Source organism: Chelonoidis abingdonii, chromosome 3, assembly GCF_003597395.2.
Source record: "Chelonoidis abingdonii isolate Lonesome George chromosome 3, CheloAbing_2.0, whole genome shotgun sequence".
In the NCBI taxonomy this organism is placed as follows: Eukaryota; Metazoa; Chordata; order Testudines; family Testudinidae; genus Chelonoidis; species Chelonoidis abingdonii.
Genome location: NC_133771.1, coordinates 185,032,267 through 185,047,428, shown reverse-complemented (window position 1 = coordinate 185,047,428; position 15,162 = coordinate 185,032,267). Strand labels below are relative to the sequence as shown.

General features: G+C 44.2%; 1 protein-coding gene and 1 long non-coding RNA gene across 4 annotated transcripts in view; one reads left to right on the top strand and one right to left on the bottom strand.

Annotated features, from left to right (window-relative positions):
- TTC7A (tetratricopeptide repeat domain 7A) overlaps window positions 1-15,162 on the bottom strand; it is a 304,672-nt gene that overhangs the window by 26,121 nt on the left and 263,389 nt on the right. The window lies entirely within an intron of this gene.
- Window positions 5,404-6,451, top strand: LOC142046505 (uncharacterized). Its single transcript, XR_012655450.1, has 2 exons — window positions 5,404-5,435; window positions 6,398-6,451. It is a non-coding gene; the product is annotated as an uncharacterized LOC142046505 (long non-coding RNA).

Here is a 15,162-nt window from a genome sequence, read left to right as displayed (position 1 = left end):
AGTTTTTCAGAAACCTTATGGTAAAACCCAGAAATCTTAAATTTAATGAGACAGCTAATTCCTATTATCTGATACAAGAATACATATGAGCTCACTTTCTATGCTGCAAGATTAAAAAAAAATTAGACATTGCAAGAGTAGTTTTTGTCTTCTGCTATGTATTGAAAACATACGGCACTACAAAATTTAGCACTGTCTCCTTCTGTTGTAGTAAAACTCATGCAGCACGGTCCTTAACCTTTTGCTTTACTGAGTTGCAGGAGTGTTGTTTCTGCGTAAACTGGGAAAGGGCACAATTATGTTCAGAGACAGAGAGAATCTGAGCATTTGTGATGCTCAGTGAAGTAGTGATGTGGAACAGATCTCAGTACGGAATTATGACAAGAGTCCAGTGGTTGTACATCTGGGGACCAATGAAGAGAGACAGACATTTTTAATCACTGTAGTGTAAAAGCAACTGCAAAGAAAGGGCTCCAGCAGCAATACCCAATGGGAATAATGTACTTTGTAAAACACATATGTTTTCAATAGGACATTTCTAATTAAGCTCAACTGGTATATGCACCTGCTGGGAGTGATTCTTCCTTCACTCATTTTAACCTCATCGGTTCAAACTATCCCGATGTATAGAAAGAATAGCAAATATGGCAGGCGACCAGCTTGGCTTAACAGTAAATCCTTGCTAATCTTAAACACAAAAAAGAAGCTTACAAGAAGTGGAAGACTGGACAAATGACCAGGGAGGAGTATAAAAATACTGCTCAGGCATCCAAGAGTGAAATTAGGAAGGCCAAATCACACTTCGAGTTGCAGCTAGCAAGAGATGTTAAGAGTAACAAGAAGGGTTTCTACAGATATGTTAGCAACAAGAAGAATGTCAAGGAAAGTGTGGGCCCCTTACTGAATGGGGGAGGCAACCTAGAGACAGAGGATGTGGAAAAAGCTAATGTACTCAGTGCTTTTTTTGCGTCTGTCTTCACTAACAAGGTCAGCTCCCAGACTGCTGCACTGGGCAGCACAGCATGGGAAGGAGGTGACCAGCTCTCTGTGGAGAAAGAAGTGGTTCAGGACTATTTAGAAAAGCTGGACGAGCACAAGTCCATGGGGCCAGATGCGCTGCATCCGAGGGTGCTAAAGGAGTTGGCGGATGTGACTGCAGAGCCATTGGCCATTACCTTTGAAAAATTATGGTGATTGGGGAAGGTCCCGGATGACTGGAAGAAGGCTAATGTAGTGCCCATCTTTAAAAAAGGGAAGGAGGAGGATCCGGGGAACTACAGACCAGTCAGCCTCACCTCAGTCCCTGGAAAAATCATGGAGCAGATCCTCAAGGAATCAATTTTGAAGCACTTAGAGGAGAGGAAAGTGATCAGGAACAGTCAGATAGTTCACAGGGCAAGCGTCATGCTGACTAATACCTAACTGCCTTCTATGAGAGATATAACTGGCTCTGTGGATGAGGGAAAGCAGTGGACGTGTTATTCCTTGCTTAGCAAAGCTTTGATATGGCTCCACAGTATTTCTTGCCAGCAAGTTAAGAAGTATGGGGCTGATGAATGGACTATAAGGTGGATAGAAAGCTGGCTAGATCATCAGTTCAATGGGCAGTGATCAATGGCTCCATGTCTAGCTGGCAGCCGGTATCATGCGGAGTGCCCAAAGGGTCGGTCCTGGGGCGGTCTTGTGCAATATCTTCATTATGATCTGGAGGATGGCATGGATTGCACGGGCACATGTTTATGGATGACACTCAACTGGGAGGATGGTAGATATGCTGGAGGTAGGGATAGGATACAGAGGGACCTAGACAAATTGGAGGATTGAGACAAAAGAAATCTTGATGATATTAAACAAGGACAATGCAGAGTCCTGCACTAGGATGGAAAAATCCCATGCACTGCTACAGACTAAGGACTGAGTGGCTAGGCAGCAGTTCTGCAGAAAAGGACGTACGGGTTACAGTGGATCAGAAGCTGGATATGAGTCAACAGGGTGCCCTTGTTGCCAAGAAGGCTACTGGGATTTTGGCTGTATAAGTAGGAGCATTGCCAGCAGATATGAGGGATGATTATTCCCTCTATTCGCACTGGTGAGATCTCATCTGGAGTACTGTATCCAGTTTGGGCTCACACACAAGAAGGATATGGAAAAATTGGAAGAGTTCAGCAGAGGCTATCAAACATGATAAGGGGCTGGAGCACATGATTTATGAGAGAGGCTGAGGGAACTGGGATTATTTAGTCTGCAAAAGAGAAGAATGAGGGGATTTGATAGCTGCTTTCAACTACCTAAAAGGGGGTTCCAAAGGGATGGATCTAGACTGTTCTCAGTAGTAGCAGATGACAGAAACAGGAGTAATGGTCTCAAGTTGCAGTGGGGGAGGTTAGGTTGGATATTAGGAAAATCTTTTTCACTAGGAAGGTGGTGAAGCTAGGAATGGGTTACCTAGCGAGATGATGGAATCTCCTTCCTTAGGGTTTTTAAGGCCTGGCTGACAAAGCCCTGGCTGTGATGATTTAATTGGGTATTGGTCCTCTCTTGAGCAGGGGTTGACTAGATGACCTCCTGAGGTCCCTCCAACCCTGATATTCTATGATTCTAGCACAAAGACATATAGTACTGTCTGGCTAGGCTGCAACACTGAATCAGGTGTTAATTTTGCACCGAGAAATAGGAAAGTAAGTTAACATCACTGTTTGTGTTTGTTACCACAAAGTGAAATCTTTTTGAGATGCTGTTAACCAATACAGTCAAATTCAGAGTTTTATGTGCTTTCTTAACTCGTATGGACCCAATCGGGGGTGACACTAAGATTGATAATGATAATAAACCCCTCAGGGCTGACAAGTGAACCTGTATGGTCACCGATCCTACAAACGGATCCATGTAAAATGGGTGTGACTAGAGTCTGGGAGCCATGATCACTTGTAAGACTATCAGTGCATACAGTGCATAAACCCATCATGATTAAAGATAAAAAAATGTTCTGAAAACTTATCTTGGTCTGTTTTAGTATTAATGCCAGAATGGGAGTACTTGTGGCACCTCAGAGACTAAGAAATTTATTTGAGCATAAGCTTTCGTGGGCTAAACCCCACTTCATCGGATGCATAGAATGGAACACACAGAAAGAAGATATTTATACATACAGAGAAGATGAAAAGGTGGGAGTAGCCATACCAACTGTAAGAGGCCAATCAATTGAGATGAGCTATCATCAGCAGGAGAGAGAAAAAAACCAAAATGAATCTTTAAAATGCTATATATTGCCATCATTTATGCTGTTTGGTATATCTGCGTTTCACTCAATTCAATAAAAACAAAACACTGAGAGAAAGATACTGTAACTATTTGGACAGTCAGTTTAACTTCTCTTTATAGTCATTGTCACAGGCTCCTTCCCAGATGCCTTCATACTTATCAATTCAGCTTTCATTCCTGTGCTGCAGCCCAAACCATAGAGGAACACCTAAGGTTTCCACCCCTGTCGTACAGTCTCCTTGGCTTGCCTTGAAATGAGAGACTGCATTCACTGTGCTGTAGTAGCAGGGTCTGTGTTGCAAATATTCTCCCCTCTGACCCGTTAACGAGGTCAGAACAGTTCTATTTGCTTTGTACAAGATGGTCTCTTGGGCAACACGCTTCACAGTCATGTTCTGAGGGGACACACCCTTCAATTCAAGGGAGTCAATGGATTTATAATTACAGCATTTTATAATATTATTTATGCAGGCAGGTGAGAATACTGACAAGGAAACATGAAAGAACATGGGATGTTACAGCAACTGCAGCTCTTTAAGTAGCTATTGTTAATGCTAGTAGAAAGCTGGGTTGTAGAGAAAGATCAAGATAATCTTAATACAACTTGCTATTACCTATTCTCATAGCTTGCATTCTGTTCCTGCAATGTGACAGAAACTCAGAGGAACTGTGTTGCCAACCCCTGTGTTCTGAGGGCCATAATCTGATGTCAGTACACCAGTGCAAGAGGATAGTAATGCTACTGACTTAATGGATATATCAGCATAAACCAGCTCCTTCTATGTGCCTGAAGTTAATAAGAGCCTTTTCACCTGGTCTACACTACGTGTTTATACCAGATTTAGCAGTGTTAAACTGAATTAACCCTGCACCCGTCTGTAAATTCTGTGATGGCCCCACTTCAATGACGCTGCTGATGACAGAAGAGCAAGACCTATTGGATTCAGCAAATGTAATAAACCCATGATTTTGTCCTGTAATCCCCTTCTGTATAAAGAATGGTGGTGGGAGTTGCAAGTCCAGGGTCTCAAAGGAGCACCACCCCAATCACAGCAAGTATAGGAGAAAGTCCTTTCCTTTATCGGCACTTTCTTATAATAGCAAAGTTCAGTCCCACAACTGACCTTCTTAGCCTAAGGGAGATACAGACAAGTAATCATCTATATGAGAGTAACAGTGAATGAAAACCAGCTCCTTGGCAAACTTCTATCAGGGTCCCATTTTGAGTGATATAAGTTTTGCTGGCATAAGTGTTAGGCCTGGTCTACACTACGCGTTTATACCGAATTTAGCAGTGTTAAACTGAATTAACCCTGCACCTATCCACACAATGAAGCCCTTTATATTGATATAAAGGGCTCTTAATACCGATGTCTGTAATCCTCCCCGACGAGGGGAGTAGGGCTGAAATCGGTATTGTCATGTCGGATTAGGGTTAGTGTGGCTGGAATTCGACAGTATTGGCCTTCGGGCGCTATCCCACAGTGCACCATTATGACCACTCTGGACAGCAATCTGAACTTGGATGCACTGGCCAGGTAGATAGGAAAAGCCCTGCAAACTTTTGAATTTCATTTCCTATTTGCCCAGCATGGAGCGCTGATCAGCACAGGTGACCACGCAGAGCTCATCAGCACAGGTAACTGTCTGAGAATTGAAAAAGAGCTCCGGCACGGACCGTACGGGAGGTACGGGATCTGATTGCTATATGGGGAGATGATTGCGTGCTAACAGAACTCCGTTCCAAAAGATGAAATGAAAAAACATTTGAAAAAATCTCCGAGGCCATGATGGAGAGAGGCCACACCATGGACTCAGTACAGTCCCGTGTGAAAGTTAAGGAGCTCAGACAAGCCTACCAGAAAACCAAAGAAGAAAACGGATGATCCGGGGCAGGGCCGCAAACGTGCTGCTTCTACGCTGAGCTATATGCAATTCTAGAGGGGTCCGCCACCACTACCCCACCCCTGACTGTGCATTCCGAGGCGCGGGTAATCTCAGCCATGCCTGAGGATTCTGCGGATGGGGAAGATGAGGAGGAGGAAGAGGACGACGAGCTTGCAGAAAGCACACAGCACACCGTTCTCCCCAACAGCCAGGACCTTTCTCTCAGCCTGATGGAATTACCCTCCTAGCCAGTATCCCAGACAATGAAGCCATCGACGGGACCTCTGGTGAGTGTACCTTTGTAAATATAAAGCATGGTTTAAAAGCAAGTGTTTTTTAATGATTTATTTGCCCTGAAGACTTGGGATGCATTTGCGGCCAGTTCAGTTACTGGAAAAGTCTGTTAACATGTCGGGATGGAGCGGAAATCCTCCAGGGACATCTCCATGAATCGCTCCTGGAGGTACTCCAAAAGCCTTTGCAGAAGGTTTTGGGCAGCACAGCCTTATTCCGTCCTCCATGGTAGGACACTTGACCATGCCATGCATGTAGCAAGTAATCTGGTATCATTGCATGGCAAAGCCCAGCAGCGTATGGTCCCAGTGTTTTCTAGCATTCAAGCAACATCCGTTCTTTATCTTGCTGTGTTATCCTCAGAAGAGTGATATCGTTCATGGTAATCTGGCTGAAATACGGGAATTTAATTAAGGGGACAGAGGTGGCCATTCCTACTGGGCTGTTTGCGTGTGAGTGAAAAAAAATCCTTCCCTGCAGTTAGCCAAGCGGGGGGATGGGGGTCATGAATGGCGCTGAGCGTTTTCGCATTTGGCTAGCAGGGATCTTCCCTGATACCAGCCATGCGGTGGGGGGAGGGGTAAAGCGATCATCCTAGAGAATTGGATGGGGGGGAATTTGGTTTCTGCTGCTGCACGTTAACAGGAAAGACGCAGCACTCAACAGGCTTTGCTTGGTATTTGGGAAAGGAGGGCGCTGGATATATGAAGGCTGCAGAAACTGAAAGACAATGGCTTATCATGGCCGCAAGCCGAATTCTGATGCCCGGACCTGCGTCTGTGAGATCTCTAACACCAAAGCTGCAGGCATTCAATATTAAGATGCAAAATGCGACCTTGTAATGAAATCACATGCAATGTAATGTGAATAGTGTTGTTCACCGTGAAAGAGTATAATTATTATTCTGTAAAATGTATCTTTTTAAATACTTCTCTCTCTTTTTTCCCTCCTGCAGCTGCAAATTTTTCAAGCCTCCCTACTCCGTCCCGAAGGCTATCTCAGATAAGGCGGTGGAAAAAAAAGACGTGAGATGAAATGTTCTTGGAAATCATGGAAGTGACCTGCAATGAAAGAGCTCATCTGAATGAGTGGAAGGACGTGGTATCAAAGTACAGGAAAGATCCCAGTGACTGTGAGGAGAGGAGGGACGAACGGGAGGAGAGGTGGCGGCAGGAAGATCAGAGGAGGCATGATGCAATGCTGGGACTGCTGCGTGATCAAACTGACATGCTCCGGCGTCTGGTGGAGCTTCAGAAACAGCAGCAGGATCACAGAGTGCTGCTGCAGCATTCATTGATAACTCAAACAGGCATAAAGAAACTTTCCTTGTGTTAGGAGATGGCATATAAAAATGGATGTGAATAGGTTTGATTCTGGAAAAATCAGAGGGGATTAAAAATTAGCCTTATACTGAGAAGCCAGTTTCATCTTTAGCTATGGAGAGAGATGCTGTGTCACTTCACAGAACACATGAGGGCAGATCCTCAGGTGAGGCAAGCTGTCATTGGACCTATGCCAACTCAAACCAGCTGAGGATCTGGCCCATTGTGAAGCATTGCAAAGCTGAGGACATGTTCTAAGGCTTGATTCTACACCTACTGCAATCACACCCTCTGAATCAGGTCCATAGCATCTCCATAGCATCCCAACCCTGAAATGAGCTTCCTGTGGGCAGTCCCTTGTGCTCATGAAGAACTCCACTGAAGTCAAAGGGGTTCTGCACAGACTCAAGGATCCACTATCCCAAACCTCATTGCAGGATCAAGGCCTAAGTCAGCAGAGTTAAATACAGGATAAACAAAGCCACCATCAGACCTTGAGGGAAGAAGGATTCAGCTTGTTTCCGTTAACAGGCAGTTTTGTTTTTACCCATTTCATTTGACTAGTTTAAGGATTTGGCGGAGCAGGGGACTGAAATCCACCTTTCTCCTACACTCACTCCTGGGTAGTTATGAGAGGCATTCCTGGAAGTGTCTTGAATAGAGAGCTATATAACATCATGGTTGCTTCAATGGTGTATTATTTAGGATGTAGCTGAAAACAGATTTTACTTCAGATCTGTTGAGGTATTAGCATTATCGTGTGTGAAAACCAATCTGACAAGGAAAAAAAGCTGGACAAAGGACAAACCAGTGAAACAGCAGGGAACAATCTTGTCTTGCCAGAGGGAAGGACTCCATAAGCCCAATTTTCCATCTCCATTTTCTATGCTCTTTCAGTTTCCAGCCATGAAATAGAAATGCTGACATCTTCTCACACCGAGGCTAAAGATGCCATGGTGTGCTGATACTTATATCTGAGAAGTATTTGACTTGAGATTCAGATTCCAGTGCTGCATGCCCACTGGATTCAATGGGAGCTCAGCCTGTGAAAGGACTGCTGGTTCTCGGTCTATGGATGCATTCTTTAGACTCCGGTTTTTATTTAGATCTGCAAGTTCCACTGGAAAATGTATTCTGCATTTTAAGTCCTGAGGGAGCTCTTTGCACCATAGCATGCATGTGACTGAACCTCTGCTATGCAATAATCTCTTTCTCAAACAGATCACAGGGCAATACGTACAGTACAAGTAATTGTAACAGAGACAGCTGATGCTACTGCTCAGGGGAAAGTAGATTTAAATACAACCCCAAAAGCTGTATTAGCTGTGATAGAGCTGTGCATTGTTCTGCTTCAGGATGGATGTTTGAATATTTCTCCCTTCCAGGCTTTAGAACTACTCTATAGCCAGGCCTGTAGTAGATCCTGTGCACTCAATGCCCTCCCCCCATGCTAACGGTGGCTTCTCTGTCCCCCAATTCCATCTTGCTATGCAGGGCCAGATTTCCAATTAGGCACAGTAGGCACATGTCTAGGAGTGCTGGTGTTCCAGGGGCACCTAAACATTCAAAGCTTGCTGCTCCCTGGTCCTGGCGGGGGTGGGAGCTGCTGAGAGGGAAGGGAAGGCAAAGCAGCCCTCTATGGCAGGGGAAGAGCTCAGCAGGCCAATGTAGGGGCCCCTGCTGGGCAAGAGGGTTATGAGGGAGCCCAGCCCAGCCAGGCCCTGCTCTAGTCTGGCTGATCGCGCTTCTCTCGAGGGGCCAGAGGAATCCCTGACCAGCCCTAGCCATTCTGCTGACTCAGCCTGGCGGACGGTCACCTCCCAGTGGGGCTAGTGAGTGCAGCCAGTGAGGACGCGGGGGAGTGGGTCTCTGGGGGGCTTGTTGAGGGGGCACTGGGCAGTGAAGGGGAGAGGGTGCTGGACAGTGGGAGGTTTGTAGGGGGTGCTGGACAGTGGGGGAGGTCTGTGTGGGGCCCTGAGCAGTTGTGGTGTGGGGCATACTGAGGGGGCCTGTGGGCAGGGGGGCACTGGGCAAGGGGTGGTGATGTGCATGGTGCTGTGCAGTTCTGGTGGGAAAGGTTGTGGAGGGGTCTCTGGGCATGGGGGTGCTGAAGATGCTATGCCTTGGGGTGCATAAGGTATAAATCCGGCCCTGCTGTTACGTTCTGCCTACTCCAACCAGCACACACGCCTCACCCCCAGAACTGATTTCCATGTGCCCAAAAGGTCAGTTAGCTCCACATCTTGTCCCCAACCCTCTTGAGCAGTGGTGCTGCCAGTAAATCTGCTGTAGCTGCAGGGCCTGGGTCAAGATTTGTGCCTTAATTTTAAGGAGGGTCAAATTTTAAAATGTAACACTTGGAAATACAGCTAAAAGATTTAACTACAGTATAGATGTTCATCACCTCCCTGCTCTCAGTGTTCAGATTTATGGTGAGAGAAGTATGGAAATCAGCATTTCCCCACTGTTGAAAGTTGAGCTCCCCTTCAATCTAGACACCAGTAACATAGCTCCTGCAGCACATATGTTGTTACACACCTAATCATCATTCATACTCCTCCTTCCTTCTGGCTAACCCTGTACTCCTCTCAGCACCAAGAGGGCTCACCCTGTTCTTGGTGTGATGCTGGCCTAGACAGAAAGATGTCTTACCTTTCCATTTTTTAAAACATTCCTCAAATACCTGTTTGCCTGCCTAAAGAAATTTGTCTTATTAAAGACTCACTAAAATTCTTGGCACCTTCCAGCTTGCCCAGAGGTTTCTGATCAACGTGCAAGTTGGACACTGATTGTGATCACCTCAGACCTTCACACTTGAGTATTCCTTTTGATTTCCTCTATTTTAAGGAACTGTGTCACTGAAACATACGGATCTGCACTTGAAAAGCCCAGAATAGGCCCGTTCTGTCCTGGCTTCTGTGAGTTCACACGGGGTGTACATCAGGTCAGACTATGCCCCTGTCTGTATCTCATTGCTAATTTTCTTCCAGATGTGTTTTAGGTTTTTTCACCCCATTCTTTCCTCTGGCTCCTTTTGTCATGTACTGATGAGACCGGACTGCCTACTTGCTGTAGACACTAAACATTTAGATTGACCTAGCTACATCATTCGAGACATGAAAAATTCACTCTTAAGTGCTGCAGCTAAGCTGGCCTAACTACTGGTGGAGACACAGCTAGGCTGATGGCAGAATTCTTCTATAGACCTAGCTACTGCAACGTGGGAAGGTGGATTAACTTCAGCAATGGAAAAATCCTTTCCATTGCTGTAGAAGGCATCTACACTACAATGCTGCAACTCAGCCTTTACTGGTGCAGAGATGGCCCAAGTACTCTACTGAGCCATCCTTCAGGACGCCTCGAGGAGTTTTGCATTTACTATATGCAAAAATGCCTGGGGCCTATTCCTCTCACTGAATTCTACAGGAATACTGACTTTTAATTCTATAAGAGCAGGAGCAGGTCCTTAGTTATCACTATAAGTGCAAATGACATTTATAAAATAAAAATAAATGCTATGGGTTGTGTTAACAGATAGAAAATTCCTGTCACAACACCATGCTCTGATGCTCATTGTGCATTAAGAGATCACTTATGATATTAAGAAATCTTTATTATAATGTTTATTTCATTTGATTTAGTTCAGTTCATTCCAAGCACCACACTATGTTCTGTTGTGTCCTGCAACGAGCCAATTACCACTCTCAAAGGGGAAGGTTACAGCCTGCCATGCATGCATACTTTTATCATAATTTGTGTTTAAGCAAAGTTCAGGAATGGGAATTCAAAGGACTTTATTTGCATTTGGATGCAAGGGAATACGGAATTCATATTAAAAACATACACAGTTAAACGGTATCTCCAAATCTGGTCAATATTAGCAGGAAATACTGTACTTGGAAACATTTATATAAGGAAGAGTGTAATCATTATTTTTCTAAATCACAATCTCAGAACTGTTTGAGAATTATTTTAAATTACTATTAACATTCCTAACCTTCACCACCAATCAGATCTAGTCTGCCTACCATGTTATTCCTGGATGTGCTGAACAAGTGCTATGTTTCAGCAATATGTTGTCTCTTTAGTGCTGGTTCATATCATGTTAGATGTAGGTGTTAAAATATACAGTCATGAAATCAGCTTGACAGGTTTGTAGAGTTAAGTTAGGGTATGAGCTGCTGTGCTATGCCTCAAGAAGGGAAAGACTGAGATCAAAGTCTGGTATACACTACAGACCTATACTCTATAACTATCTCACTCAGGGGTGTGAAAAATCCACACCCTGGAGTGACATAGTTATATTGACCAATCTCCACCCCTGTGTAGACAGCACTATTGACATAGCTTTGGCCTCTCAAAGAGGTGGATTAACTTTGCCAATGGGAGAGCTCTGTCCCGTCAACATAGAGAGTCTTCATTAAAGAGCTAAAGCAGTGCAGCTGTGCTGGTGCAGTGTTTAAAAGTAGATCTGCCGCAATGGCATAGATTATGCCACAAAATAAATAATGCATGAAAGGCACCAGTGAAAAGCTCTAACGCACTCTGGTATTTATAATGACCCACAGACCCAGCAGTCTTAGAGGCACCAAAAGCAGGATCAGTCTGTGTTTTACAGCAGTGCTTCATTTCTGGTCTTTAGCAGGGGTTCCTCCTTCTCTCCTCCCAATTTTCTGCTACCCTACTCCCCCTCCTGGCTAGCTACCAGCCGCACCTGCCATTCCTCCTTTACATTCTAATACATTAGATCTTTTTCACAACAAAATGGTCACTTTGGCAAGGAAATGTTAGCCAGGACTCCCAGCATTCCTCCTTTGCTATCCTCAAAATGCTGCATATTGCAGCAACCTTCAATTTGGCTAAGATTCTCCTTCCAAAGGCATTCTGAGCATCAACCAGAAAAGGTTGCCCAGGAGACTCGTGAGATACTCCTTCCACCTAAGAAGCTTATACTCAATCTGATCCCCATATGGTCAGCCTAGCCCTTGTTAAAATCAGAGGAGGCCACCGTTGCTATGTGTAACATAGTGTTGATTCAGATTTCCCTCACTGCAGGCCATGGGAAGGTGACACTCCTGGAGATAAGTCACTCTCTTATCAATGCCATTTGACGATCTTGTTTCTAAACACTGAACACCGCAGGTAAACATAAGACCATAGTCATATAACATACCTCTCGCTAAAACACCCCTTCCCAGTGACTGAAAAGGTATTAGTAAGTTCCCAAAAGGTCAAACTTTATTACATTTCATCGTTCTTGCTCATGTCATTTTCAGCAACACTATTCCTCCAGGAGATATAATGGGCCAGAATGTATATACACAGCTACCTCGATATAACGGCACCCAATATAACACAAATTTGGATATAACGCGGTAAAGCAGTGCTCAGGGGGTGGGGGGGGCTGTGTACTCCGGTGGATCAGAGCAAGTTTGATATAACACGGTTTCACCTATAATGCAGTAAGATGTTTTGGCTCCCGAGGACAGCGTTATATCGAGGTAGAGGTGTAATTGTGTGGTTTTCTGTGTAAGACGCATTCTGGGATGTTAACATTTGTCATTGATATTAAAGCAAAATTAAGGAATGCTAAGGAATGGTAGCCATACACCTTTGTTTTTACTGTATATATTTTTATTTAGGTGCTGAACGATTTTAATCTTTTACTTATTCTTGATGGCTGTAAGAAATCATTATATGAATGTTGTCCCAGTGCACTGGACACGGATGTCACATGTTGTCTCAGTGGACCATCCTTTTTGCCAATACATTTGTTTTAAACAAGGGAAAAGAGAGAAAGGCAGGTCAGAATAGTACTACTGTGCTTCATAACACGTGTACTAAGAAGGTAAGCATATCTAATATATAATCACTTGTGTCAGTTGTCATCAACACTGCCATCATTTGGAACACTGTGGAGGTGACGCAAACACTACATCTTATCTAATGCAAATGAAAAGGCACACTGAAGCTTCTGTGTATTTCAATAAGCCTTACACGATGGATGTTATTTCCAACAAGAGCCAATCCTGAGGCCTGTTTCCTACTCAAATTGTGCCCTGTTAATAATCATAACTGGGTCTGGAAATCACATGGGACTGGTCTGATCTGTTGTCAGGTTTGTTGTGGTTTGCAAACCTAAGACCTGGGTTAATTTAATGGTCTTGATGTGAATCCAGATCACTTTGGATTTTGGAGGATTAAAGCATTAATCAGGTGGCATGAATCCACTGAATCAAAACTAACTGATAAACCCATCTGAATAAAGCAGTAGCATACTTTGTGTGGGCCTAATAATACCTCATTGTTCTCCTATTGTTTAGCTCCTAGTACAGACAGTGTGGTGGTGAACAGATGACACCTCTCTCACCAGATCATCCATTACTATGATGCTAAGTAGCAAAGAGTCCTGTGGCACCTTATAGACTAACAGATGTTTTGGAGCATGAGCTTTCATGGGTGAATACACACTTCATCAGATGCATGTGTGATGCTAAGTGCTAGTCTCTATCAGCAATGTAATCCTGTTAGAGGAGCTTCACTGTTGCATTCACATGCTTATCTTTGTTAGTCAAAGCCGACAAAAGGCATAAACAAATAATCTTTACAGTACAGCTTAGCAATACTGAGTGAGTGCAGAAGAGGTTTTTATTTTCAGCCTCTCCTCCTCAAGCACTTGCCAAGAATTACAGATCTGCCATCATATTTATCATCTGGATGAATATAGACAGATGATGCAGTCGGAATACAGAAAAGTTTTACCTGATGTCTCCTTGTTCATTTTAATACAAACAACAGGCGAAATTGTGCAGTGAGAAGGCTGGCATAAATATGCAGCACACACTTTCCTTTAGATATTGACTTTTAAAGAGGGACAAATGAATTAATGTCATATAACAATGGAAGGTTTATTCAAAAAATACTTCACAAAATATTGTGTCACTTCTCAGCCTCTTTCCAAAGGGCAACTATGTTTTTTCATGGAAGTATGTATTTAGAGTACACTGTACCCTCCACACAAAATAGTGATAGGGGAGTCCCCTGCCAGGGGACTACAGGAGACAGTACAAGGAACCTTCTCTCCTTCCCCTACATCTCTGTAGGGAGGCCAACAAAGGTGTAGTCAGGAAAATATTGTATTAATCTAGACTGCTCCCCTGGGAAAAGGAGGGGCTCTCTGCCCCAGCTGGTGTAGAGAGAATCCACCATGTACCCTTACAAAGGGGGACAGAGCTCCTTGAGCCTCTGGGTGAATTCTGTCTCGCTCAGCCAGAATCGCTCTGAGGACTCCTGCTGGTGGGTAGCTCCTCCTCAGCCCATACCCTCTCTGAAGCCAGTGGCAGCAAGCCACACTCTGGCCCAGGCCTCGAAGGAATAAACATGCATAGCGGAATGTACTGCAAACTATTTGCTCAGGCGTCATCTCAAACTCCCAATCATTTTAAGGCATTCTTGGAAGGCTGCCACTAACCATTCTTTCCCTGTGGATTTCATACCTTACCATATTGCCCCAAATTGAGTTTTTTCCTAAGAAAACACCGATATGGCTCTATTAGTGTTTGCTACTTTTGGACCTCATGCTGTAAAGCTTCCTCCACAGCAGCAGGAGTAGCTAGGGCAATTCTTGCTGAGTCAGCCACCATCCACCCAGCCTCTTGAGGACAGCACACGCTGGAGCAGATGCTCTGCCATCCCTTGAAAAAGGGTACCTTATGCATCCCCTTTACAATGGCTGGGGCCGAGAACCCTTCCCTCCCCCTTGGGCAGTGCTTCTTGGAAGGTGCTGAGAGCCCTTAGCTTCTATTCGTAGCTGAAGGCCCTTGGCACCTCAAGGACTGAAACTGAACTGCTACCACAGAGAGAAAGAGAATACAAGCACATTGGTTTGTTTATTTCCTACAAAACCAATGGTGGTTATGTAAAGTAAGAAAAAAATTATTGCTTCCCCCGCCCCCAATAGCATTAATTAGGACTGATTTAGGCTAACACTATATTTGATAATGTCAGTGTACCATGACTCCAGAAAGCAGTTGCTGACAGAGTTGCTCAAGCCTGTTTCTAACTATCCAGCTCCTACATACCATTGAAATGCTTCTCAGAACTATTGTTTCCATTCTATGTCCTCACAGAGAGAAGGCTCAGCTAACCACACTGGTCATAAATCTCCCAACCGAAAGGTGATTAAATTGAAAATCCCCTGGTGTTCTGTCCGGAAATCATACAAAAGAGTTGCAAATCCACTAAGCTGCATCTTGCGAATATGTATCTGTGGAGGATACATGGTAACTAGTATTACCTGGATCCTACTCTATTATTTGTTTAGACAGAGCATATATGAGCTTCCTTTTTCAAATTAACATTCTTGCCATCTGAGTCTCATTAGACTCACTCAAATATT